Below are 26,609 nucleotides of genomic sequence, written 5' to 3'. Positions count from 1 at the left end.
CGCATGTGTGTGTAAATTCTGAAAAGGTTTAGAGGTTGTGTTCTTGATGAAAAGGGCAGAATTCTGTCTGAAGTGGACACGACATCTTACAAAGACAGGGATCGGATGGTTTGGTGCTACAGAAAATATGTTACCTGGACATATGATATTAGAAAGATTTTACATAGATAAATATGTATTTGGATCAAAAATAGATTTGTGTGCAAATTGACAAGGGGAGGATCCTCAGACCCATAAACCTACCTCATCACAATGACACTTCATTTCTTCCTCAATCAGAGGACGGTAGATTCTCTCACCTATCAGGATCCTCAGAGGGTTGGGCATAGAAAGTCAGCCTTCCCACCCACTTTAAAAAGACATAAAAGGAGCCATTGAGACCCAGGTAGAGAGATTCACTTTTCCATTTGAAACTGATTTCTTGCAACGCATTTTGCCAGACCAGACAATATCCAGAAGACTCCAGAAACAGAACTTAGAATCCAGACTTCAGAACATGCAGCAGAGAGGCCTAGTCCAAAAGCTGAATCCTTCTCAGCCGGCCTCAGAATCGGGCCACCTAACCAAACTATTCAACAGCCGGGCAAGCTGTTTGATTCTGGCTAGAACCCTGTGCCAGAACCCAGAAAGCAGAGCTGTATCCAGACCGCTGTGCAGTGCTGAAACCAGAACCAGAGATCCACAACCGCAGACCAGAGCAGATCGATGTGACCAGAACCAGTGCCAGAGACTGTCCCGTGGCGAGAGAACCGCAGCCAACCTGACCAGATCTTTATGGCCTATTTCAAATTTATAGTGTGAGTACCCAACCAGAACTGTGCATAGTCATCTATTTGTTTAAAATAAGCTTATCCCATCCATTTCAACCTGCCTAGAACTGCACAGAAATCGTGTGTCCATTCTGTGATTTCAAACCTGTGAAAGTGTCACTTGCCATTCTGAATCATTCTTCCATTTCTGAAAATCTACCTCCACAAAATTGTCCGTATCTTTGGAACCGAGTGTGCTAGGAATGAGATTTAACTTTCATTTTAAAGCTAAGAATCTTTCTACTCCTTGTAAATTTTCCATAATCGCGCTCGACCCACTCGGAAAGAGTCCAGCAAATTGAAAACTAGCTCAAATTTCTTCACCTGTCAAAAATAGCTGTCTTTTGCTTTGCACTGCTGAAATTCGTTTTCAACCTGATAATCCCTCATGAATCATTGCTAGTGTAGACCTGAACTAATTCAAAGTAGCTGTCACCTACCCTGAATCTCCTATAGGGAATTAAAATCATTTTTATCATATTGTAACTTCTTTGCAAATCACATTTAAAGTATTTTTGCCTGTGTTTTAAAATCATCCCTGTGCTCTAAGCTTGCTAGGGGGGAAAAGAATTGGTATTGCATTTGATGGTATTCCTGAAAATTGAGTGCTTCCCTTCCACCTCTTTATACTGCATAGGGGGGGAGTGAATTGCCACAAGGGGAAAAGTGATTATATTCTCTCTTGTTGAAACCATATCAGTTTATTTCTGTGCTGCATTCTTTCCATCATTGTTTTTCCTTGAAACCATAAAAGCATTCTCAGCTACCTTATCCTTCCTACACCAACTCCTAAGTGATTACAAAAGTGTACTAGCGTAATATTATCCATTGTTGATCACTGTCATATTCATAAGTGTGCGATCAAATGTTAATGTATTATAAAAGTGTGATATATATATATATATATTGTTTAATTTTCAAATTAATCTTTTAATTTGCAAAACAAACCTAATTCTTGGCTCAGTGAGGTCAGGGGGATTCAAAGAGAGGGGCGTTATACAACGGTTTATCATACAGATTTATGAACTAGTCATAAAAATATATAAATAAGGGCTTCCCTTTGGCATCCCAGACTAGGCACTGACTTAGTTGGAGTACTGAATTGAAGTCGCTTAACAGAGTGGGGGCTTGAGCCGGGACATCTGGATTAGATCTACCACTTGTGCAGCTTGATACAGTGTGCTAACTGATCGGATACATAAATCATGTTGGATCACCACGCTGTATTACAGTGTAAAAACACTCCTCAAAGGAACGCTCTAAGGAAACGGTCTGTTTTGCAAAATAAAATACAAACTTCTGTAAGTCAGGAAGGAAATCAATTTCCAGAATGACGACATTGGTAGATATGAAGATAGCTAGAGAGCACCTCTTACATAAACTGTTTGTGAGAGGTGAATAGTCTCAACAGGACCAGAATGTGTGGCTGCAGGCAATCGCGCAACAGGTCACTGTAACTCGGTCAGATACATGGAGAGATCAGGGTCCCTTACATGTGGCTCTGAGTGAACTATATATGGCCCCTAAGGCCAAGGATGAATACAACAAGATTGCCAGGGCAGCAGCATATTTATATTTATATATGGGAGCCATACAGGACAAATGTGCTGAAGGCCAAGATCTGGCAAATAGGCAACTGATGGCATTAGAGAAGGCACAATCTGATCTGGTTTCTTCCGAGCAGAGGCTGCAGAGGAGTCAGGAGTCAGAAAATGATAGTAGGCAGTATATCATTAAAATAAAAGAGGATATCGTATCCTGCAACAGGAAATGTCTGACCAGGATACCAAATTTCTGGCCTTGCAGAAGGAGTACCAAGAAGGTTTGGACGCCCTACTGCAGAGCCAGATAAAGCTGGAGCAACAACTGGACTTCAATAGGGCATGCGCAGAGCAGGTAGTCACCCTGCAAAGCCACCTAGATAGGGAGAAGGCAGAGAGCAACAAACTGATTCTGAAAGACCTGGATACCCAGACAGAATTTGAAGAAGAGCGCCAGAAGGCTGGGGCCCTTAAAAGGCAAAGGGACGACCTGGCGGCACAGATGCAGGCTCTTAGTCAGGAAAGGGACACCTTAGGCCAGGAAGTCGGCCAATTAAAATAAAAAATTGATGAAAATCACCTCGCCCTCCAGGGACTGGGTGACCTCCAAAAAGAGCATCAGAATTTGTTAGAGCACACCAGGAGGATGGAAGATGCTCTGGCAGGAAAGGAACAGGCCAGTGGGGATGGGACTCAGGATGTAACCCTCCTGCAGCAAAGACTGGCCCAGTATTCCAGGACCAACCTGGTGGCACAGAGAGAGAATGTCAGCTCTCTGTCAGCACAGCGATAGGCTCCAGCAACAGGTAGCCATGCCGGAGAGACTGATAGAGTCTAGTAAGGCCTTAACTGAGTACTGAAGGCACAGGCTCTTGCATGGCAACAGGGAGCAGGGGCTGATAGAGATGAGCTTCGCTGGGAAAGGGAAACACCTGAGCATAACCTCAGGAGCCCTAGTACCAGAGGCCTTCATCTCTCCCAGTCCTTGGACTCTGCCAACCCCATGTCCCATGGCGCACATGAGCCCAGGGCCACGGGGATGGCAGATTACCATCCAGCCTAAAGTATGGGGCTCATAGGCCAGTACCACCCAGGAATGGATGGGCGGGCATCCGGGTATGGGCACCTAAGTACAGTGCATTTTAGTGGGGAACCCCAGGAGAGTAGGCCCACTAAGGGCATCCTGAAAACCTCTGCCCAGTTAGGTCAGTGGGGGGAGTACTCATCAAATCCTGGCAGCAAGGAGGAATCTGAAGACTCCTCTGAGCGTCACAGGACACAGGAGACCAGGTCCCCACATTCTGCCAGCCATTCCCAGGCTCGCAGAATCCGGGAAAACCTGGAAGATCAGACGGGCACCTCTGGGAGCAGTGCTTCTGAGTCAAAGGATGAATGGACCAGCGTTACCCGAACCAAAAAGGCCAATAAGGCAAAAATGACCTTGCTTAAGGACCTCTTAAAGCAGATTAAGGCAATAAGGAGTGTCATCACCCCTTATCACAAGAACGCCAAGTATTCTGTTTGGGAACACTTGGAGCTTTATGAGCAAATGATGGAGACTTTCCATTTGAAGGACAGCAGTAGCTGCATCCGGTATGTAAAATGGACATTCTCCCCAGAATACTCCAGTTTCTTTGCGGGGCTGGAGGACCAAAACCATTCAAGATGGTCCACATGTAGGGCGGCCATCTTGAAACATTTTTCTGTTCACCGGAATCCCCAAGAGGCTCGCAAGGCAGCCTACAATTTGCAATGTGGTGAGGATCAGGCCCCACAAGAATTTGTGAAGGAATTGAAGCGTGCCTTTGCGCAAACTACCAGAAGGGTGCGCACGGACAGCAAAGTGTACGTGAATACTTTTTTCCATGCCTTACCCAAATACATAATGACCCAGCTAGTGAGAGATTTTCACGAGAAAAGGTCACTAGACTGGGTCATTGAACAGGCTACCCGGATCTATGAGGTGCAGAAGCCCATAGAAAATAAAAATAACGCCCAGAAAAGCCCCAAACCGACCAGCACCCCTGCTGCTGCCAAGGTGGCAGAGGTAAAGGTTGCCCCCATTTTAGATTTGGAGATGGGGGGGCCTAAAAACCTGCCTGCACCGAATAATTCTCAACCCAGAAGGCCCTCAGGCCAGTCACAGACAGGGAGTCAAGGAGGTAGTCCCACAAATGGGGTCCCTCGCTCCCCTGACTATGTAAGTTCCCACTACAAGGGAAACCGACCCATCCTGGAGTATGTGTGGACTCCTCCAGCCCAAGGGTGGGGGGATCCAACCAGGCACCCAACCCAGGAAACTTCCCTCCTACCTTCCCACAGGAGGGCAGAAATTCACCAAACCCTGGGCAGAACTTTTTTCCCAGGTATCCACCCAATTTCCAGCCCCAAAATCATCCATCCTTCTTTCCCCAATTCCCTGAGCCCAGACCACCTAATCCGGGAGAGGGGAGGTCAAGGGTGCAGGGGTACCCAAATCTTCCCAACCCGGGGTACTACCAGAGAAGGGATAGCTACCCTTCCCGGGATCAGCCCAGGGGAGAAAATAGAACCCTGTATCAGCCTGAGCGGGTTTCACAGTTAGAGCGCCAGGTCCAAAATATGGCACGGGATCTGGGTCACATGCTGAGGGCTCAACAGAACCCTCAGACGAGCATACTGGCGCAGAATGCCCCAAACTCTGGGCCTGGTGCTCCAGAACAATGACGGGGGCAGCAACCCGATAACCCACCGGTTCCCAGGGAGGAGGCACAAGGGGAAGGGGCGTGTAAAGCCTTGGAGGAAGCTTCCTTTCCTACTTGTAAACAGCCCTTGGAAAGCCAGGAACCGGAAACAAAATCTCCTACCCCTGAAAGTCTGTCACCCAAGGAGCAGAGAGGAGGTAGGAGAAACAAAGGACTCAAACTGACACATTTTGTGGAGGAGTTACAGGTCTTCCAATTTGAGGGAGAGGGATCCTCAGAGGATCCTGGGAAAAGGATCTTCTCCTTCAGAGATGGGGGAACTCCTCCCGAGGAAAAATGGGTCCCAAGGGATTCCAACCCAGACTGGTTAGATGTGGGGATTGAGCTGTCGCCGCCCATCATTCTATCCCAGAACCAACAATAACGAAAACCCCTGGTTCAAACCCATCCTGGTGACTGCCTCCAAAAAGAGGGGGGGCGGCCCAGAACCGGAACCGGGGGAACCAAAACCGCATCCATAGACTGGGTAGATGTGGGGATTGAGCTGTCGCCGCCCATCATTCTATCCCAGAACCAACAATACCGAAAACCCCTGGTTCAAACCCATCCTGGTGACTGCCTCCAAAAAGGGGGGGCGGCCCAGAACCGGAACCAGGGGAACCCAAAACTGCATCAATATCCAATTACCAACTTTTTCATTCAGATTCCCAAAACTCCCTGCCGAACTCTGCCCAAATATCTTCTCTCTCAATGTCCAAAACCAGAAAATTAGCCCACCAGTTGTCCAAAAATGTGTATTATCTGTGCACCCTTGAGGAGAAGGAGGGAAGATAGTATGCCCCGGTACAAGTACAGTGGCAGGGTACAATTTTGGCACTGGTGGACACTAGATCCCAAGCTACCCTTTTGTCCAAAAAGGCTTTTGATGAACTAAATGCAGGAAGGGGGGAGAATTACGGAATTCCTCTCACCTCTCTTCATGGACAACTTCAGAACTTTGACGGGAAGGAAATTCCCGTCGAGAGGACAGCAGATTTGGACATCAAAATTGGGCAACACAAGGTGAAACACCCGGTAATAGTTGTGACTCCAGAGGGCACCCCTTGTTTAATAGGGAATGATCTCCTGAGAAGGTTGTCACCCCTAATAGATTGCGTAAACAAGGTCCTCTGGACCCAGACTAGCCGACCAATAAAATTAAAACAGAGTATCAATTAAACAATTAAAACAAGTAGAATTTCACTTCCAGAATAACCAAACTCCAGACGTGACAGTAATAGCAGTAGGACAACAGACTGATGATGGGGGGTCCTCTCTATTTCTGAAAATCAACCTTCCTTCCAGTTTAAGGTGGTATTCCACACTGGAAGGAAACACTCTGAAATTCTTTACTAATCCACAATCAGACATTCCCACTCCAATAGTCCAGAAAGATGTGAAATCAGCTCAGAGCCTGGCTTATATTCAGCAAATTGGAGAGCAGGTGTTCATCCCTGTTCAGTTAAATGATGGGAAGGACTCGGTTTTCACCCGAGTGTGTGTGAACAACGGTAAGAGCTTCATCAGCAAAGCCCTGTTCTGTCAACTCCCAAAAGATCCAGCCATTCCCACATTCAAACTGATAGACAAATGGGAAATGGATCTGGAAACACCCAATTCCAAACATCTCCTGCCAAGCAGGTGTATGCTCAAAATCTCCATTGGCAACAAGAGCATAGTCCATAATTGTTGGGTTGTGCGAGACGTCACTGCCGCCTTTTACTTAGGCAGTGACACTCTTAATCGCTTTGTCATTAGTTTGGACCTAATAAACTTCAAAGCTTGGTCCCAATTAGCGGATAATCCCATGGGCTTTGATGATCCAGAAAAAGCATTTGGGTCAGCTCAATTGCTCCCTTATGCAGTTGAAATTCAGATTAAAGAGGAAGTCACCATCCCAGAAAGGACCCGATAACTCTCCCTGGAAGTGAAAGTTAAAAGAGGACAAAAATTGAAAAACCCTGATGCTTATATTCATCTAAATTCTTCTTTTCAACAGCAAGGGTTGGGGGTAAACCCAACACCATTAGTCAACATAGAACATGACACCATTCCAATAGAGGTGGATAACAGCGACTTAAAGAGTATTACTCTAGCCGCAGGCACCATTATTGGAATGGTGGTTGATGACTGACATTTCTCCATTGATTCAGGAAATGAACTGTTAGGACCAATCCCCAAGGACTGTTTTGACAGTGACAGTGATGACAACCCAACACCAGACAGGATCTTTACCTGGCATTGGCGGAACTTCCAGATGAGCACTTCCTGCCCTTATGGTGAGGAAGATGTGACTTGTGACTTCAGAAGGGATGAGGTGATTTTCCAGATCCATGAGGGCTGCCTTTCCCACCTGAAGCCTCCAGTCCAAATCAGCACTCTGACCAGGGACTTCTCCACCCAGCTGGAAGAAGCCGCTGAGATAGCAAAACCAGAAGTCTTCCCAGGCTTCAGGCAAATGGTTGAAGAGAGAGTCAACTTAGCTGATGCCTGTCTGACTCTGGAACAGAAGCAAAAGTTGAAACAAGTTTTCTTGGATTATAAAGATGTCTTTGCAGTAGACTCATATGACTGTGGTCGCACCGACATCCACACAACTACAATTCCCATGGACCCTGGCATGACTCCAGTGTTTGTGAAACAATATCGCTTGCCTCTTGCATCCATGGAGTTCCATATTGAAATAATTAAGAACCTTGAGTCCCGGGGGATAATCCGTCCAGTTCACAGCACCTTCAATAATCCGGTGCTGGGAATATTGAAGCCAAACGGCCAGTGGAGACTCTGCGCCGACCTTAGGGAGCTCAACAAACGGGTCCATACTTCCCGATTGCCTCTTCCCTACATTGACCAAGGGCTGGCCCAGATCCAGTGGTCACAGCTATTCACTGCAATAGACCTGACCAATGGGTACTGGACTGTGCCTGTCAGTAGGGAGGACCAATACAAACTGGCTTTTACCTTTGGGGGCCAGCAGTACACATGGACCCGGACCCCCTTCGGATACCTCAACTCCGGCTATGAATTCAACATTTTCCTGCACAAGGCCATGCCCGACCTGGGTGCAAGGGGTAACCTGGCTTATGTAGATGATGTCCTCATCAAAAGTTAATCTCTGGAGGAACACATAGCGGAGATCCGTTATGTTCTGACACAGTTGAGGGCCGTCGGAGCAAAACTTTCCTTTCAGAAAGCACAGTGGTGTAGAACCCGTGTCACTTTCTTGGGGCATGAGATTCCTCCTCAGGGTCTCTATCCCCAGGAAAAGAAAGTGGAAGCACTCCAGAAACTGAAAGACCCCACAACTCTGCGGGAACTAAGGAGCCTCCTTGGACTGACTAATTACAGAAGAAAGTTCATTGAGGGCTACACAGAGATCACCAGACCCCTGATTCATCTCTTGAAGGGGGGGACAAGTTGGAATGGGGTCCAGAACAATCTGAGGCAGTAAGACAGCTCAAAAGAAGCCTCTCACAATGCAAGGCTTTCCTGTGGAGGTCAGATATGATCAAAACAAGAAGAGTCCCCTCGCGCAAGGTCTGGCTGACTTGCATGATTGTGCCAGAGAAAACTGTCTCGAGGACGAAAGTCTAAAAATCAAGGACAACATGGAGGCATACCTTAATTCCCCATACAAAGTCTTTGAAGAAGACAAGTGTGAGGGAATGCCCACTGTCTATGTGGATGGATGCTCTTACCATGTTGACAATAACGGGGAAAGAGAACTTGTGGCCGGCGTAGGGAATGCATGGGTGAATGAGTCCCCAGAATCCTCCGCTGGGTACAAAGTTGGTCCCCGAAGTAGTCAGGTGGCAGAGTTGATGGCTGTGCATCAGACCATCCTCACTGCTGTCCAACATCAACTCCACAAACTGGTCATAATCACAGATTCAGATTATGTACGGAACGGGTTTGTGGAGCACCTGGTTAATTGGAAAACCAGAGGCATGTTATGTGCTAATAACAAACCCTTCAAACATCGGAAGTTAATTCAAAACATTGATGAACTGGTCACCTCGAACGGGATGACCATCTACTGGAAAAAGATCAAATGACATTCCAAAGTAGAGGGACCAGACAAAACTGGAAATGACTTAGCTGATCAGCTGGCCAAAACCGGGGCCATCCAAGGGGATCTAATAGAGATTGAGTCCCTGTTTTGGGAAATCCACGTCACTGCTATCACTAGGTCCCAGACAAATGCTCACAATGATCTTTCAACTGCACAATGGAGTAAGGAGACCCCAGATGCTGATTTGATTACGGCTCAGAAGGGGGATCCAATAATTGGTAAGTTTTACCAACACATTGAGGACCCTAAGAACTTTCCCCTGACGGATACCGATTACATTGTGAAAAAGGACCTTAGAGTGTTGATGAAATGTCCAAAAATGTTCCGCATCCAAGACAGTTTGTTGGTAAGGAAATCCCAAGCAGGCGATGATCAGTGGGTGGTCCTTACCTTATTCCGAAGCCTGATGTTAAGTCACGCCCATTATGCGGCCACAGCCACAGCCGGTCATAGGGGGTTTCATACAACACTTGATATCTGGCCACACATGGAGCAGGACCTCGACCAATACTTCAAGGGGTGTCTTGTGTGTGCACAATTTCAGCCAACATCCCTCACACACCGTGGGCCTCTCCAAAAGAGGGGGATGACACTGTCATGGTCAGATTTGCAAGTCGACTTCATAGGCCCCGTGATTCACTCCTCTAGGGGAAATAAGTACATGTTGATGGTGACATGCTTATTTACTAAATGGGTGGAATGTATCCCAGCCCCTAACTGCAAGGCAGAAAAAGCAGCTGCCCTGATGATCAACCACATCTTTTCGTGCTTTGGTCTACCCCAAAGGATTGAGTCAGACAGAGGTAGCCATTTTAACAGCAAAGTAATGACTAAGATGTGGGAGATACTGGGGGTTAAAAGGAAGCTACATATTGCTTACCGGCCAGCCTCTTCTGGTGCACTAGAGAGATACAACAGAACCATTGTGAGCATATTAAGAAAGTTTGTGGCAGATTCTGGGCCAAGTTGGGATATCCGATTACCTCTGGTCCTAGTGGACATCAGATCTACCCCTTCATCTGCAACTAAAATGTCAAGGTTTGAGCTGATGACTGGACGCAAGATGGTGCTTCCCCACCCAAGAGCAGACATTAATAAATGACTCCACAACTCACGAATAAGTTGAGAATTTAAGGAAACACCTCCAACATGCTTTTGCCTATGCTCAGCGGAATCTAGAAAGATCAGCCGAGAGTATGAAAACTCACTATGACCTGAAGACTACCAGGAAAGAATACAATGTGGGAGACCGGGTCTATCTATACAATTTCCAAAGGAACCAGGCCAAACAGCGAAAGTTTCTGCCTACATGGAATGGACCTTTTGAAATTGTAGACAACATCTCCCCAGTCGCCTACAAGATCCTCATCCCCAACGGTAGTTTGGCGGAAGGGGAAGACAAGTGGGTCCATATAAATCAGCTAAAGTGTTGCCATCCCAGGCACACTATGCAGCAACTGGAGGAGTCCTCTGCAATCCCAGAGGGGGCCGCTCCAGAGTAATACAGTTCCAACCCTAAAATATTCCATATATAGCCTATGAAATTCTATGATTCTTGAATGCAAATATTTTCTGATGTATAAAATGTATATGTTCACCCCACCATTAATAGTGGGAGGGAATGTCTACGAATATGTGTCTGCCGCTTTGCTTTGTCATCCTAGGAGAGATGAAACTATGGAGACTGACCAAGGAGGACGACCCGGGGACCAAGAGCAAAGATCTGAGGGGCCCAGGGTACCGCCCGAAACTCCCATCAGGACCGGCGTGGAGAACCGATCGATCCACCCTGATGGAGGAAAAGATGCTGAACTGTGCCATCTGCGGAATCGAAAGAAGATGATGCGGACATCCCAGCGCGTGGATCAAAACATCCTTTGCACCCGACTCCCCCTCGACTCGAAATCAAAGTGCAGTCGGGTGTGGGGGCTTGTCAGGTGTCTTGATCCACGTTCAAGTTATTATGCTGCAACATTTGGTGCTGTGGGCTTAGAAAATCCAAGATGGCTGAAAAGCCCACATTTGCGCCAGAATCCAGGAAAACCGCGCAGTTTGTGCACACCAAGATGGTCGCCTAACCTGCCACCCACCAGTGTGAGCGTGATGGGCCAGAAGCACCATGAGTGAAACGTAGTGCCAAAGGAAAAACAGCAGAGCCTGTTAGCTCAAAAAGCGCTTTGAAATCACCTTTGTTTCTCTGAAATGCAAGCTCAAAATGCCTATTCCAAACATTGCAAGATATTCAAAAATCTCACTGAACAACAGCAGACATTTGGCAGAATGTAGTTTTATGTGCATACAAAATCTGGAAAGATGAAGAGCCTAAAACAATGTTTATAACAAAACTGGCTGAGCTGTGGATGTGAGCAGTTTAAGTGAAACGGGATTTAAAGCCACTAAAATTGAAATGTTTAAAATAAATGAGTGACCTACTTTTGAGTGGCACATAGGTTGGAACTGTTTAAATGTCATAGTTTTAAACTTAGAATCAGCGTTCTAGCTGCATGTGTAAAAATTGTAAGTTTGATTTGAATGAAGAAAAACTGGGAACAAAAGTGACAATTAGCTGAAGCCTGGCTTAAGGAGATTGAATTCTGTCTGACAACTACCCCCGACAGGAGTGGAAACTTGGCCAGCAACTGCATTCCCAGGCCTGGCCTGCCTTCTGCTGCACCACCAAAAGGAGATCACACCTCTCTGATTCAATCAGAGTAGGGGCACCTGGGACTGCAAAGGAAACAGAACAATGAACCTTCTTTGGCTCAAGCAAATGTTAAATTAGGGGGGTCGTAAATTGCTTCCTCTTGGAAGAAACTGGGAGGAGCAGTGCTTCTGGGAGCCACTTGAGTTGGAGGAAGTGGACAAACCAGAAATTCCACAATGTGCTTAGGGAAACCACACCCCTCTGGGCCAGAGCATAATTTTAAAAAGATGGATAATTCATAGTACGAAATTGTCAATATTATATAATAATATCATTTATTCTTGTGATTTTTCTGTGCACATTTTAAGAGGTGTTAGGACTCTGTGGTATGTTCTGGGTTAGAAGCGGAAAATAAGGTGTTACTCCAAATGTCTGTATGTTAAAAATCTGACGCTTTATCATCTGATGCCCATACTCCTTGCGCATGTGTGTGTAAATTCTGGAAAGGTTTAGAGGTTGTGTTCTTGATGGAAATGGCAGAATTCTGTCAGAAGTGGACACAACATCTTACAAAGACAGGGATCGGATGGTTTGGTGCGACAGAAAATATGTTAACTGGACATATGATATTAGAAAAATTGTACATAGATAAATATGTATTTGGATCAAAAATAGATTTGTGTGCAAATTGACAAGGGGAGGATCCTCTGACCCATAAACCTACCTCGTCACGATGGCACTTCATTTATTCCCCAATCAGAGGACGGTAGATTCACTCACCTATCAGGATCCTCAGAGGGTTGGGCATAGAAAGTCAGCCTTCCCACCCACTAAGACATAAAAGGAGCCATTGAGACCCAGGTAGAGAGATTCACTTTTCCATTTCAAACTGATTTCTTACGAAGCATTTTGCCAGACCAGACAATATCCAGAAGACTCCAGAAACAGAACTTAGAATCCAGACTTCAGAACTTGCAGCAGAGAGGCCTAGTCCAAAAGCTGAATCCTTCTCAGCAGGCCTCAGAATCCAGCCACCTAACCAAACTATTCAACAGCTGGGCGAGCTGTTTGATTCTGGCTAGAACCCTATGCCAGAACCCAGAAAGCAGAGCTGTATCCAGACCGCTGTGCAGTGCTGAGACCAGAACCAGAGATCCAGAACCGCAGACCAGATCCAGAGCAGGTCACTGTGACCAGAACCAGTGCCAGAGACTGTCCTGTGGTGAGAGAACCGCAGCCAACCTGACCAGATCTTGACGGACTATTTCAAATTTATAGTGTGAGTACCCAACCAGAACTGTGCATTGTCATCTATTAGTTTAAAATAAGCTTATCCCATCCAATTCAACCTGCCTAAAACTGCATAGAAATCGTGTGTCCATTCTGTGATTTCAAACCTGTGAAAGTGTTACTTGCCATTCTAAATCATTCTTCCATTTCTGAAAATCTACCTCCAGAAAATTGTCCGTATCTTTGGAACCGCGTGTGCTAGGAATGAGATTTAACTTTCATTTTAAAGCTAAGAATCTTTCTACTCCTTGCAGTTTTTTCGTAATTGCGCTCGACGCACTCAGAAAAAGTGCCGCGAATTGAAAACAAACTTCTTCACCTGTCAAAAATAGCTGTCTTTTGCTTTGCATTGCTGAAATTCGTTTTCAACCGGATAATCCCTCATGAATCATTGCTAGTGTAGACCTGAACTAATTCAAAGTAGCTGTCACCTACCCTGAATCTCCTATAGGGAATTAAAATCATTTTTAGCGTATTTTCACTTCTTTGCAAATCACATTTAAAGTATTTTTGCCTGTGTTTTAAAATCATCTCTGTGCTCTAAGCTTGCTAGGGGGGAACTGAATTGGTATTGCATTTGATGGTATTCCTGAAAATTGTGTGCTCTCTTCCACCTCTTTATACTGCATAGGGGGGGAGTGAATTGCCACAAGGGGAAAAGTGATTGTATTCTCTCTTTTTGAAACCATATCAGTTTATTTCTGTGCTGCATTCTTTCCATTATTGTTTTTCCTTGAAACCATAAAAGCATTCTCAGCTACCTTATCCTTTCTATACCAACTCCTAAGTGATTACAAAAGTGTGCTAGTGTAATATTATCCATTGTTGATCGCTGTCATATTCATAAGTGTGCGATCAAATATTAATTTATTATAAAAGTGTGATAAATATATATATTGTTTAATTTTCAAATAAATCTTTTAATTTACAAAACAAACCTAATTCTCGGCTCAGTGAGGTCAGGGGGATTTAAAGAGAGGGGCGTTATGCAAGGGTTTATCATCCAGATTTATGAACTAGTCATAAAAATATATAAATAAGGGCTTCCCTTGGGCATCCCAGACTAGGCACTGACTTAGTTGGAGTACTGAATTGAAGTTGCTTAACAATTTCCACCTCCACCAAAAACAGCCGATGAGCAAGCCATACCTCCCTAACACCTATCCACCTCACCTCTCTTCCTCTGAAACTCAACTTCTCTAATCTTCCTTACCACATCAATTGAACATTGCACTCTGGAATGTTCAGTCTGTATGCAACAATACATCCTTTATCACTGACTATTTTTTATGCCAGCGCACCTTCCCTCTATCTCCTTGCATCACGGAAACCTGGATTTCTCGATCTGACAATGCCACCGTGTAGGCCCTATCCAACTCCACGCTAGGCTTCATTCACTCTCCTGGTCTGACTTGCAGTGATGGAGGCATCTGACACTTACTCTCTTCCTGACACAATGCCTCACAAATCTTCCATGCCATGTCCTCTACTACCTCTTTTGAATTCACCACCTCTACTAATGCTAGGTTTATATCGGTATGCAGTGATAATAGAGAATGTGATTACAGAGAATTCTGTGACAGAGAAACAAAAACGGAGAAATAAAACATTGAACATTTTTAAAAATAGATACGGGTGGGTCAAGGAGGTAAAATGGGTGGGAATGGGGTTGTGGTTGGTTTAACCGCATAGAGAAACATGGGGCTTAGGGGAGGACTCCCCCAAAAAAATCGATATTTTTACACTGTTATTGTTTTCACTGAAAACATATTCTCTGTTATGTATTCTCTTTATTCACCGTTTAAATCATCTCCTTCTATTGTCCTCCTGATCCCATTGGACCATTCTTTGATACATTTGGGCAACTCCTGGATTCTCTTTCCACTAAATATCATCTAATTCTTTTAGGTGTCATTAACCTCCCATCTTCAACCACTTCTTAGAAATATGAACTTCAATCTTTTTTCTTAATGACTATCAATCCATAACCTACCACAGCACAACAGTGGAAACCCTTTGGATCTCTTATTCATCTCTACCTCTCTCTCAGACATTACTACTACTACCACAGCATCCATACCAGGGTCCAAAAGATTACACAGTCCTCTCACTGGTATTTTCAAATAGAAGAGGTGACACAGAGGATGTAGTATGTAGAAATTTGAGGTAACTCAGCCTTTATTCACAATACACAAAACGCTGGGGGAAAACAAGATTAACAGGGACACTCTCACTCAAGTTCTCCAACCTTTCAACAGACGAAAACAATTTATAAAGTACAGATGTGTGAGTGTTGATGTCATTATGAGAACCAAGTTAAAAAAAAATCGATTTCTGCTATTCATTGGTTCATACTGCTAAGCTTCATATATATCTTATACATGTCCCCGATATTATTGGATTGGTCCTTATCTAAAGTTCCACACAGAGGACATTCAACTGTACATAAGAAGCATAATACATCATTGCTTTAAAACTCTCGCTGGCGCTAAACTAAGGTCAGTACAGACGTCTGTTGGTTAGCAAATAATATGGCACACATTGGCCATTGCTAGGCTTATGAAGACATGATGGGGTTAGAGAAATAAATGCACCAGTGTTGTTCTAATTAAATAAAACAATCCTCTATTCACCCAGTGCCATGAGACTATCTGTTCCAGCCTCCCTTGTCTGGAACGGCAGATGCTTTACATAGTCTTGCACATTATAAGTAACTATTGTTTGGAGTCACATGCTGCCAGACCGTGTTTAAGTTTTTCCTCTCTGTATTTATCTGGATTTTAGCCACTTCTGAGCATGTCCGTTTCACCTAGCTGACCGCTTGGGACATCAATCTCTCAGCCACCAGGATATTTCATGGCTTCATTATTGCACGCATCTGAACATCAAACGCTGTCTGCCTTGTTTTGTAGCTAATTAATTGTAGTGGTAGAACACTCGCTGGCCTGGATATAACTCCCTCGTGTCTTAAAATCCTTGTGTGCAAAACCACCCTTCTGATTACTGCAGCCTTGACATTCTTTTCAGCAAGCTATCATGCAGCCACTGCAGATTTCTCAGAATTAACTAAATCTATTTGAATGACATACTTTGAGCTGTGAGACCTACCTCAAGTTACAGACCCTTATCCTCGGCTGCACTTTGGCAGTTTAAAATGGTAATCGTTTTGTCATGTTTGTTCTCTGCTGACACATTTACTTGTCTGTCTACCAGATCCTGATGCATATCTGCATATGGGTATGCAGCATCCTTATATATGGTTCATTTGATCTGCCCATCAATGCAGTGAGCCCCTTAACTTTGTCTGCTCTTACCTGTCACCTTATCTATTCTATTTAAAACACACTACCTGTGCATGCTATGCCTTCATGCTAGCCCATATCTGTATCATACAAGTGTAGCACAGCTAACTATTCTTTGTGACAGCTGCATTTCCAGGTAGAGTTTAAAGTTTGGTTTCAAATATGTCCGTCCTCAACTTCTATTTTCGACTCTTCTGAGACACATAGGGAGCTGGGCTTGAACATGATCTCTGGTGTAAAAATGCATCACTACACCATTGTTTCTTATACCATCTCCTTCCCACATCTGACATATCCTCATCACTTGATTCACCTATTAGTAAAAGGAAATGTAAACCTTCTGCCATTCCTCCCTTTATTTCTGACCTACAGTTATCTCCTCCTTCACACCTGATAGTTTTTCCACTAACACTGCCTTCACCAGCTTCTAATCCCTACTTCATGACTCCTTCTCATCTCACTGCTAACATTCGCCCCAAAGTCTCCACAAAATTCAAATGCTCTCTTCACACAGACAGCATTGGCTGCTGTGCAAATGGAGGCCTGCCCACTCACATCGAGACCTGCAACTCTACCTCCCTGCCTTGAAATCTCTCGTCCTCTCTTGATAGAGTGAAAAGGGAATTCTACCTTACCCTCATTGACTCTCACTGTAATCATACCTTGCCGGCTACTGGTCACACTAAACGCACTCCTCGCTCCTCCTAAACCAATGATTATCAACGCCATTCGTACAGCTTATAACATTACTGAGTACTTCACTGCAAACATTTCCAAAATAAAGACACTCTCTCCTGATCATCCCCACACTCCCGCCTCCTACATTCTACACTTCGCCTTCTCTGCCATCATCCCGAGCCTCTACCTCCCATTATAGTCACACTAATGCTGAAGAAGTCCTATCTCTACCAATGAAGGATAACCCTTCTTGTGCCGCATCAGAATCAGACTCTCTTGCGCCTCACCTAGATAAGGCTATTGCCCCTTGACTGGCCTCTCATCTCGCTGGATCTGCAATCTATCCTTTCACTTGCTTGATGTGAGAAATTCATAGGTTACAAGTGCCCACTCAAAAGACGCAGCGACAGGAAAGTCTCTGCGGCACGCGAGTAACATTTAAGACATGCCCCCAGTACCAAAACTGCAATGATCATAAGTAACACATGATGATGGCGGAGTAAACTCTAAAATAAAGCTATGCATGAGCTTAAGCATAGTGCATGATGCTACTTATGCTCATTGCTGACACATCCAAATTGATATTGCATATGCATCATCCCATATGTGTCAGCTCTGCTGTAGAAGGTGATGTGTATTCTTGACAGGCGGGTTGAGACTGTCAAATGGCCGGACCGGAACCTGAATAGCAATGCCTCTTCTTTGATCTCTTTGTGAGGGCATGTAACACCCGAGAGAGACAGTCACATAAAAGTTAGCTGTCCTGGGCCCTGGCATCAAAGGAGCACAACCTTTCAATAGGTGTAGCCGCACAAAAGGGTGTTGCATCTCTAAAGTTATTTGTTCTTACTGAGAAGGAAGGTGGCAGGATTAGAGTAACTAAGAGGGCTATGTTCAATGGAAGGAGACTTCCACCATTTTGTTTCTCTCTGTCTCTCTCGCTCCTTCCTGTTCCCTCCACATCCTCTGGAGCAAAGCACTTTGGGTGTGTCAGAAGGGAGTCTGCCACTGCTTTCAAGAGCTGGATTGGACCACAAAGGCAACCTACCTGTCATGTTGACTCCCAGCTCCATCCACATCATTATGTGGAAGTTTGAATTAGGGCGGGTCGGGACACAAGGGAGGGGAAGGGATGCGAGGCAAGCGAAAGGTCTTCGGGGAGTTTGAATAAAGATGGAGTGGAGACTGGACGCATCCGTGTGGGCCTCATTATTTGCCAATGAGCTTTTGTGTTTACTTTAACGGCCCAGCCATTATCTAGAGAGTGCTTCAAGCATTCTCACACTAGCTTTAGCCCAATCACCTGTGGATGTGTGCCTTTAAAAGAGGGGTGTCCCACTCCTTCAAGATATTCACACTGGAGCAACACCTGAGAAGTACTCACTGGACCTCCTTTGGGAAGGTTGCACTTTCCAAAGCACTCAGCCTGAGGTGAAGAATGAGCTCCCCAAGGCAGAGCAGAGCTATGTCCCCTACCCACTCCCTGGGCACATTGGGGGGGATTTTGTTGTGGACCAGGACCTGCCACTCTGTCTCAGCATCTCCTAAAGCTAGGTCAGCAGACCTTGAACAGAACCATACTGCTCTTAAGTCTCCCTATGTGGGCCTCATCGCAACCAGAGAATTTGACGATCTGACGTTCCATGTTCTGCTGCACCAAACTTTTTCACTGCCTAGAGAAATAAAGGGAATTCACAGGTACTGGGTTTTGTGCTGCTTCACCCATCTGAACTATATCACTTGCATCGTGCCCTAGCTATCCACCTCCTAGGCTTGAACTGAATCAACTGCTTGATGCCAGGACCGGATCTGAACCACTGGACAGTCACACATTGACTCTGGCCATGGGGTACAACCACAGTGCGACCCAACTAGCTCTTGAGTGGCCACTTCACCAACCCAAACATCGAACACCAAGACCACCTATTCGATGACCGTTGTCCGCTGACTCAAACCACTGGAGCATCACACCTCATCCTCACCCAGTGGCTAACGTCTGGCTTGCCCTGGCACAATCTCAAATAGATCCTGGGGAGCACCTCAGTCTGCATCACTGAAAGCCCCCTTTTGAATGCTCTAAGAGATGAAATATTCCACTGCTTGACCCCTGGCTCGCTGCTTGAGCCCACACAATCCAATATACCCAAACAGAGCTGAATCCGCTTGCATCAATGTTCGACCAGGTTCAACACTGTCATCCTACCAAGGAACCTAAACCAGTACTGTTGATCACACACTGCCCCCTTGGTCCACTGGGACCCTAGAGACTGGTTAAGTCACATTCCTCCTTCTTTCAACCAAGAGATATCATTTCCGTGGTTGGAATTTGCCTATCAACCTTGTACTCACGCTCAGAGTGCTACTTTTTTTCGTTTGTTGCATCGTCTTTGTTCTACTACAAGGGGGGAATTTTGTACAGTGTTTCTAATAGTTCTCCTGCAGATGGTCTACAAAGTATATATGTTTTATAGAACATTGATTGGACACTAACTATATTTTGGACTGTGTTAATGTGGTGTTTGGGTTGCTGCCAAATCACATGAACACCCCCCTTTAAGGCCATCTATCCTAACTCTCCTTGAATTGTCTGCTGCTTTTGACACTGTTGATAATTCAGATATCCTTAATATTCCTGCTCTTCTTGGGATTTGTAATTAAGTCCTTGTCTGGATTGAATCATGCTTGGCACTTCAGCAATTCTCTGTCTCTTGTAGCAATAAACACTTCTCAGCTTACTGTACTTAATGTTGGTGTTCCTCGAGGCTCTGTCTTGGGCCCTCACCTCTTTACACTCTACACGTCTGCTATTGGGGCACTGTGTGTTCACTGAGCTGTGTCATCTCTCTGCTGTAGTTCTGTTGCTTGTGTTTATCATGTTGTATTGTTTGTAGTAGTATCATTTATATAAGTATTATAGTATTGTAGTACTTCAATGTGTTCACTTATTCAATTCTTCTAATAGGACCTATTGGTTCTTGGGGTGGTTTGTTTCACACTTTTAGGCTCTCAGAGAGTGCTACATTGTGTACTGTTCTCAAGATCACCATCACTACAACTATAACTTTCAATAGTCATTTGTGGGCAATGGTGTGCCAGTGATGCTGTTAGGTGAATGGGTAAGTGTAGAGTGGAGTAGCTGAGTTTCCCCTAATAGGACGATTCTCCAAAGATAAGGGTGAAGGTGGGAACTACATGATGTTTGTCGATGCTGGTCAGGGGCCTGGGCTAGGTAGGAATGTATTTCCTTGATTTGGCAGTGGTGTCTAAGGTATTATGGGAGCCCTTAGGAGAAGGTGTGGGAAGAAGGGCCACTGGTGGTGAGGAGGAAGGAGAGGGAGAATACCTTCCATGGCTAAGTTGCAGCACTGCAGTGGCATAAGGCACAAAGTGCCAAAACCCCTCTCCGACCTGCTCCGTTGGTGCAAGTGGCATCAGAAACTAAGGCAAGGTGCGGTCAAATATGCTGTAGCTTCCCCTACAAGTGGTAGGGGACAACGATCCACTAGCAGAACCCATCTGTGTGCAGGAACCGCTGGACATATTGCATTAGTTACAGACAGTCAATTAGCCAAGGGAGCTGGACTATGCAGTGCCGACGGCCAACATAAGGTGGGACAATATTATTCCCACCTATAGGACGTTGTACAGGGTAATGAATGAGGCAGTTATAAGGGATGTACTGGCTTTGCAGGAAAATTCACCACATGTGAGAGTGACAGCAATTTGTGGAGAGCAGGTGATGCTCTATGTAACAGCTAGAAAACATTAGTGAGTGGCTTTGCCCTGTGACAGAACCTGAGAACCATAGTGAGTTTCTCCACCCTATGAGAAAAACAGAGACCTTTAGTGACTGACTGCAACCTTTTAGAGATGCAAGAACATTAAGAGATGGCTAGACCCTGTGAGAGACTCCAAGAACATTATTGAGTGCCTTTGCCCAATGAGTGAGCCTGTTCATTTAATTGGGTGGCAATGACCTTTGAGAGATTCCAAGAACTTTAATGGATAGTTTTTCCATGTGAGAGAACCCGAGGCGTTAGTGGTTGGCTGCCCTTATGCCTTCTCTAAGAAAATCTGAGAAATGTTTGGGTTTCTGCATTTTGAGAAGGTATGTAAACCATTAAGGGGTGGCTTCAACCTGTGGCAGAACCCCAGAAATGTAATGGTTGGCTGTGCCCTGTGGAGGAGCCTGAACCTATTTGATAAGTTGGACTGTTGATCGTGAGACAATGTTAAGCTATAATAAAATGAATCACAAAATAGGCAATGGCATGAGAAAGTCAGCAACTGGTCAACACCCCTCAGTCACTACTACATGTATATGTTACCAACTACATACACCACGAAACAATCTCACTTCAGTTTTCTGTGGGTAAAAAACCATCACCATAATCCAAGTTGGTATGTTGGCTATAGGTAAATTAAACGTCATATTATTCCGCAATGAATTGACTGTTGTTTTATAAATATAATCCGTTCAACATCCCCTGAAAACATTTGCTTGCAGCTGGAGATAATAATCCCAGCCACACTCAAAACTATCAACTTGCACAAGTGCCAATGGGCAGATATACCACTTGCAACACCAATATCATACTTTGTCATCATCCCTTTGCACTAGTAAAGAGTCCAGTGGTGATGAATTGGATTCTGCCTGCAGTGGTACAAGGATGAGTAGAGGCTAAAATGCCTACTCAGCCCTCACACTGCTACAAACCAAGAGCCAACACATTCTTAAAGGTAGATCAGGCACAGTTAAGAGATATACCTCCTTTTTGCCTTTTGTGGTCACCTGCGAAGGCTATGCTCTTAAGAGCAGGGTGAATATGATTAAATAGCGACCCAAAATGCAAAGTATAACAGTCCAAAATAAAGGCAATGTCCAACCAAGGTTCTATAAAAACAGATCTTTTTTAGTATAGCACACCATCTGAAAACTAACTGATTAGAAAAACAATAGAGAAAATGCACCACTTAGGAAGGAACAGAGAATAGGCAGAGATAGCTCAACACAACACTCTGAGTAATGAATCATGTGTGTCAGGCAAGTGAACACCACAATGTTCTTTAAAAAGATGCCTTAGAAGAAAAAGGTGCAAAAGGGACCTAGCCAGTCTCCTGGGCCAAAACAGACCAAAGACCAAAGAAGCACTTACTCAGTCCTGCCACGACTGAGCACGAGTAAAAACTTCCAAAACAATACCTGTTATTCTCATGTCTAAATGGGAATGTTAGATGCAGCACTTGCTAGTTCAGGTCTTCAAATCCTATCAACCTTCCATGGCAAACGCATTGCTGCTCTTGCAACCATAGAAAGAGCCCTTCTCCTCCTATGATACCCCACAAGGTCTAAATCTAGCAACCCTATGCACTCTGGAAGACAACGTCTACAATAGGCAATGCCCCAAACTAGTTTCCCACATCTGAGCAGAAACACTCTGACAGAAAATGGCGCCGAACATTTTAATTTGCTCTCCCCGAATAAGGAGTCACTCAATGCAGAAACTTCAGAACTCACTCATATTCCTCATGTATATCTCATTGAGGTCACTCTGACATTACTCTGAGATCACGGAGATCACAAATAAAACAAGGTGTATCGAATGACACAACGTCTTTGGAAATTCAGACGCCCCCTTGGCGAACTTCTTCAGACACACAAAAGTTGGAGACTCAGATGCCCCTATGACAAGGACAATTGAATGTGAAGCTCAATACCCACATGGCGAGCTTACACACACACAGACACAGGTGTTGGAAACCCAACTGGCAACTTCCACACACACACAAAGTGCTGGAAACTTAAGCGCCCCTACGGCAATCCTTCATGCATACACACAAGGTTGGAAAACTGAATGCCCCCATGGCAAGCCTCCGTAAACACACAAAAGGGATGGAATGTAGATGTGCCTATGGCAACTCTACTATTTTTCCAAACTCAAACTTGGCTCCATTCAACAAAATGAGCTGTACATTAATTGCCCTTCCTCGTGATAGCATTCTACTCAAACATAATGTATACGTTGGGTAACCCTAAAAGTCCTTGCTGCATACAGCAGTGCTCTTGCTGAAAGGCCTGCAAAAACGTTACATGGTAACAAGCATTTAATAGTTTGATATGCACCTATTTTTCCTTCTTTATGACCTCAGCATATCACCACACTGCAAGTGGCACTTTCTCCCAGCACTTCCACAACGCCTCACTGTTGCTATCCAGTGCTCTCCCACAGCACGGACAGGCATGGAATTCTGCCGCATTGCACAAAGCACGGACACGGCTAGCTTCTGTTGGTCTGATCCGTGCCTTCCAGCGTTCCTCTGCCCTGATTACCAACTTGTTGCAGGGCATGGATTGAAGCCCCCGGTGGTGCTTTTCAGTGGGGGCGATTACCAGCCTCTGCACCCCCGCAGCAGGACAGGCCAGATTCTTCTCCACTTGTCGCCAATAGCTGAATGATGGACATGAAGTCGCCAGGATATCAGGTGAGTCTGCTTTATTAGTCATAGGTTACATCTCAAGTAGGCAGTTGTATCTGGTAACCGGCACCACCACCCAGGCTATCATCACTCAGTCACTCTCTGCTGCCAACTGATTGACCTAGAATCCAGGCACACAAGCGAGCCAAAACATTCCACTCTGGACTCCCATGATATCACACACTCACCAAGCTGGTGCCCACTAAAATATCCATAATATTTTCAATGTGTTGGTCCAAATATGTAAAAAGAAACAATTCTTAACCATATTAATACAAATGGCTGTCTGGTTATTAACAAATATTTACATAGATTTTACTAGAAATATAATTTCCTTTTCTACAGTAAATATCTGCAATCAAATATTTATTAGTAAATCTTACAAATTGGAAATCTTCCACATCCTATTAGATTAGTATGCAACTATTAAGGCTGTTTAGTTAGTCGTCCAAATGTTATAAGAAGCATTGAGTTCCTTATCCATGTTTAATCTTGTGGCCAGGCCAGAAGATGACGTATAAACTCAGAAAGATTGGGGTTAGGTGTTGGGAGGCTGTCCGCTTTGTTCAGGAGGTCAAATTGAACGCACGTGGGAGCAGGGGTTTCTGGCCCAGCACGTGGCCAATACAGTGGAACAATTCTGAAAACATCATAGTGCTGTATGGTGCATGTGCTGTACAATAGTTGTCCCTTTGGATCAGGTACACACGTGCAGGGATGTATGCATTACAGTATGCATTGACATTTCAGTGGGAAGTACGCATTAACACAATACAGCACATGTGCATTACAGTAAACTGCTTAACACACCTATGGTTCATTTAACGCAAGGTACATACCTACCACACCAAATACTTGCTCAAACGCTGTGCGGACCGCACGACAGAGGCCTCAAAATCATTAAAGTCTCAGAAAATACAGGATGGTCGGCCACCCTATTTCCAAGAGCCCAAACCCATGACAAATGATATATAACACAAATACAGTGGAAGTGAGAAAGGATTGAGTGCTGAGGGATCCATCAAATTTAGAAGAAGAGAATCCATGGACTGGCGAATAGGGCCTCATTACGGCTCCGGCGGTAACCCTGTCAGTGATACTGAAGGGTTGCAGCCAGACCCGTAAAGAATTACCGGTGCCTGACTATCCGGTAACACCGGGGTATTACAAACCCGGCGGCCGCAAAGTCGGGCGCCGGTAATTCTGTGAATCCCCATTCCCATGGACTCCATAGGAGTGGGGAACCACAGAAGCACGAGCACCGTTAATAATGGTACCCGTGCTTCCGTTATGACTCTCCTACTGTGTCCGTTGTGTCTGACAGGGTCTGCCCTGTCGGACACAGCATCTCTGGCAGGCAAACCCATAGTGTGCCGGTCCGGGAACAACAGTGCCGTAGTCTTACCAGCACCGTTGTTTCCGGACCGGCACATTTGTAATGAGGCCCAGTGACTCACTTGTGGGTTGAGAGGGAGTTTAGGGGTGATGCAGTATGTTTGCAAACTTCTGAATACTTCTTATTGCTGAGTAAATAGGAAGGCAATACGAAGAAAAGCGAATGATTAATTGGAAGTCTCGGTGTAATGGCATAGAATGTTGCGGCTGTGTTTATTTTACTAGCTGTCATCAATAAAAATTCATATCAGGAAACTCTAAATTTGCAATCGCTTACTGCTGCGATTAAGTGAACAATCAGCTTGGCCTGGATTGGCGGTCTAAATATCATTGGCAATTTGGATTTCTAGCCAAATTTATTCAATCACGTGCACCGACACTTATCCAACGTCCACATTTCATGCAGAATTTCGAATCTATCGTGGAGAGGATGTAATGATCAATGTCAGTGGTCGACTGGGAACCAAAAGAGGCCCTGGACATATTGTTAATAGTGGACCCATATTACACATTTTTAGCAAGCCCAGAGAAAATCTGAAAATAAAACAGGTTACGGCACAAGAGAGGCCCAGGGTGCAGAGGCCTACTGGGAAGTCGCCAGAATTCCCTATAGACCCGTCCTCCCCTGGAAAACGTGCAGATCTGGTTTTGGTAACAGGTCCATACAAGTCTCATTGCTTTTCTCTAATTTGACAGCATGAGAGATACCAAAAAAAAGTCCTGAAAGGTATACTTGCGCCGGATGCACATTCTTTCTCGCTCTGCAGATAATGAAGCCGAGCATAGAAAACAGAATGAGTCACAGCTCTTCCTACCCACACTATTATCGCCATGGAAACCAGCGGGAAATGTGTCACACATCGCAGTCACTGTGACCAGTACAAACAGGCCGCAGGAAATAAGTATGACTGAAGTCAGGATTGCACTTCCTCATTCACCGCCCTTTGCATCCTTGGTGCCCGGCGTCAGGACAGTGCACTTCTTTAAAAAGAACATATATGTGCTTTGAAATATATATTCCAAAATGTGTTGCCTCATACTCTCAAATCGTGCTAATGACTGGGACCACCTACTACTAAAGCAGATCATGTAATTTAAAATGGAGCTTGCCAAATGACAAGGCCTCAGTACATTCTGCTAGCTATACATTGCCAATAATGCCTGAGTGGAGAAGAGAGAAAACAACAACAGAAAATGCTGGTGGTGAATCGGTGAATATAGAACAGTGGCTTGAGATTAGCTACACGTGCTGTTCCTTCCTGCGACTCAAATACGGAATGCACAAGTTTAGAAGACGCATATTATATGCGCCCATGCTCTTCAGAGCGCAAACAGCACGTAAGCAACGAATAGAAAGACTCATTTACTGTGCTGAAGCTGCGACGAAATGAGTACTGCTCCTATCGAGCCCCACACCACTACTAAAGCAGCAGTGAATTCAGCCATAAAGCGGAAACATGCTCAGCATGAATGGAACACATCCTTCGCCTCGTCTGGCATCACAGGCCGAGAGCATACCATACCATTAATGTGTGCGCTTGCAAGGAAGCATTCAAACAGCAATAGTGATGTGGCACACAAATAAAGAAAAGTCCAATTAAGGTTCTATACAAATTAATATCTTTACATAAACTAAAAATACAAACACAATTAGAATCTGCAGCAACCCACACCTGTA

Source organism: Ambystoma mexicanum, chromosome 6p (assembly GCF_040938575.1).
Source record: "Ambystoma mexicanum isolate Mex_15411 chromosome 6p, UKY_AmexF1_1, whole genome shotgun sequence".
Taxonomy (NCBI): Eukaryota; Metazoa; Chordata; class Amphibia; order Caudata; family Ambystomatidae; genus Ambystoma; species Ambystoma mexicanum.
The sequence above is the reverse complement of the archived record's forward strand: the minus strand, read 5'-3'. Positions refer to the sequence as shown.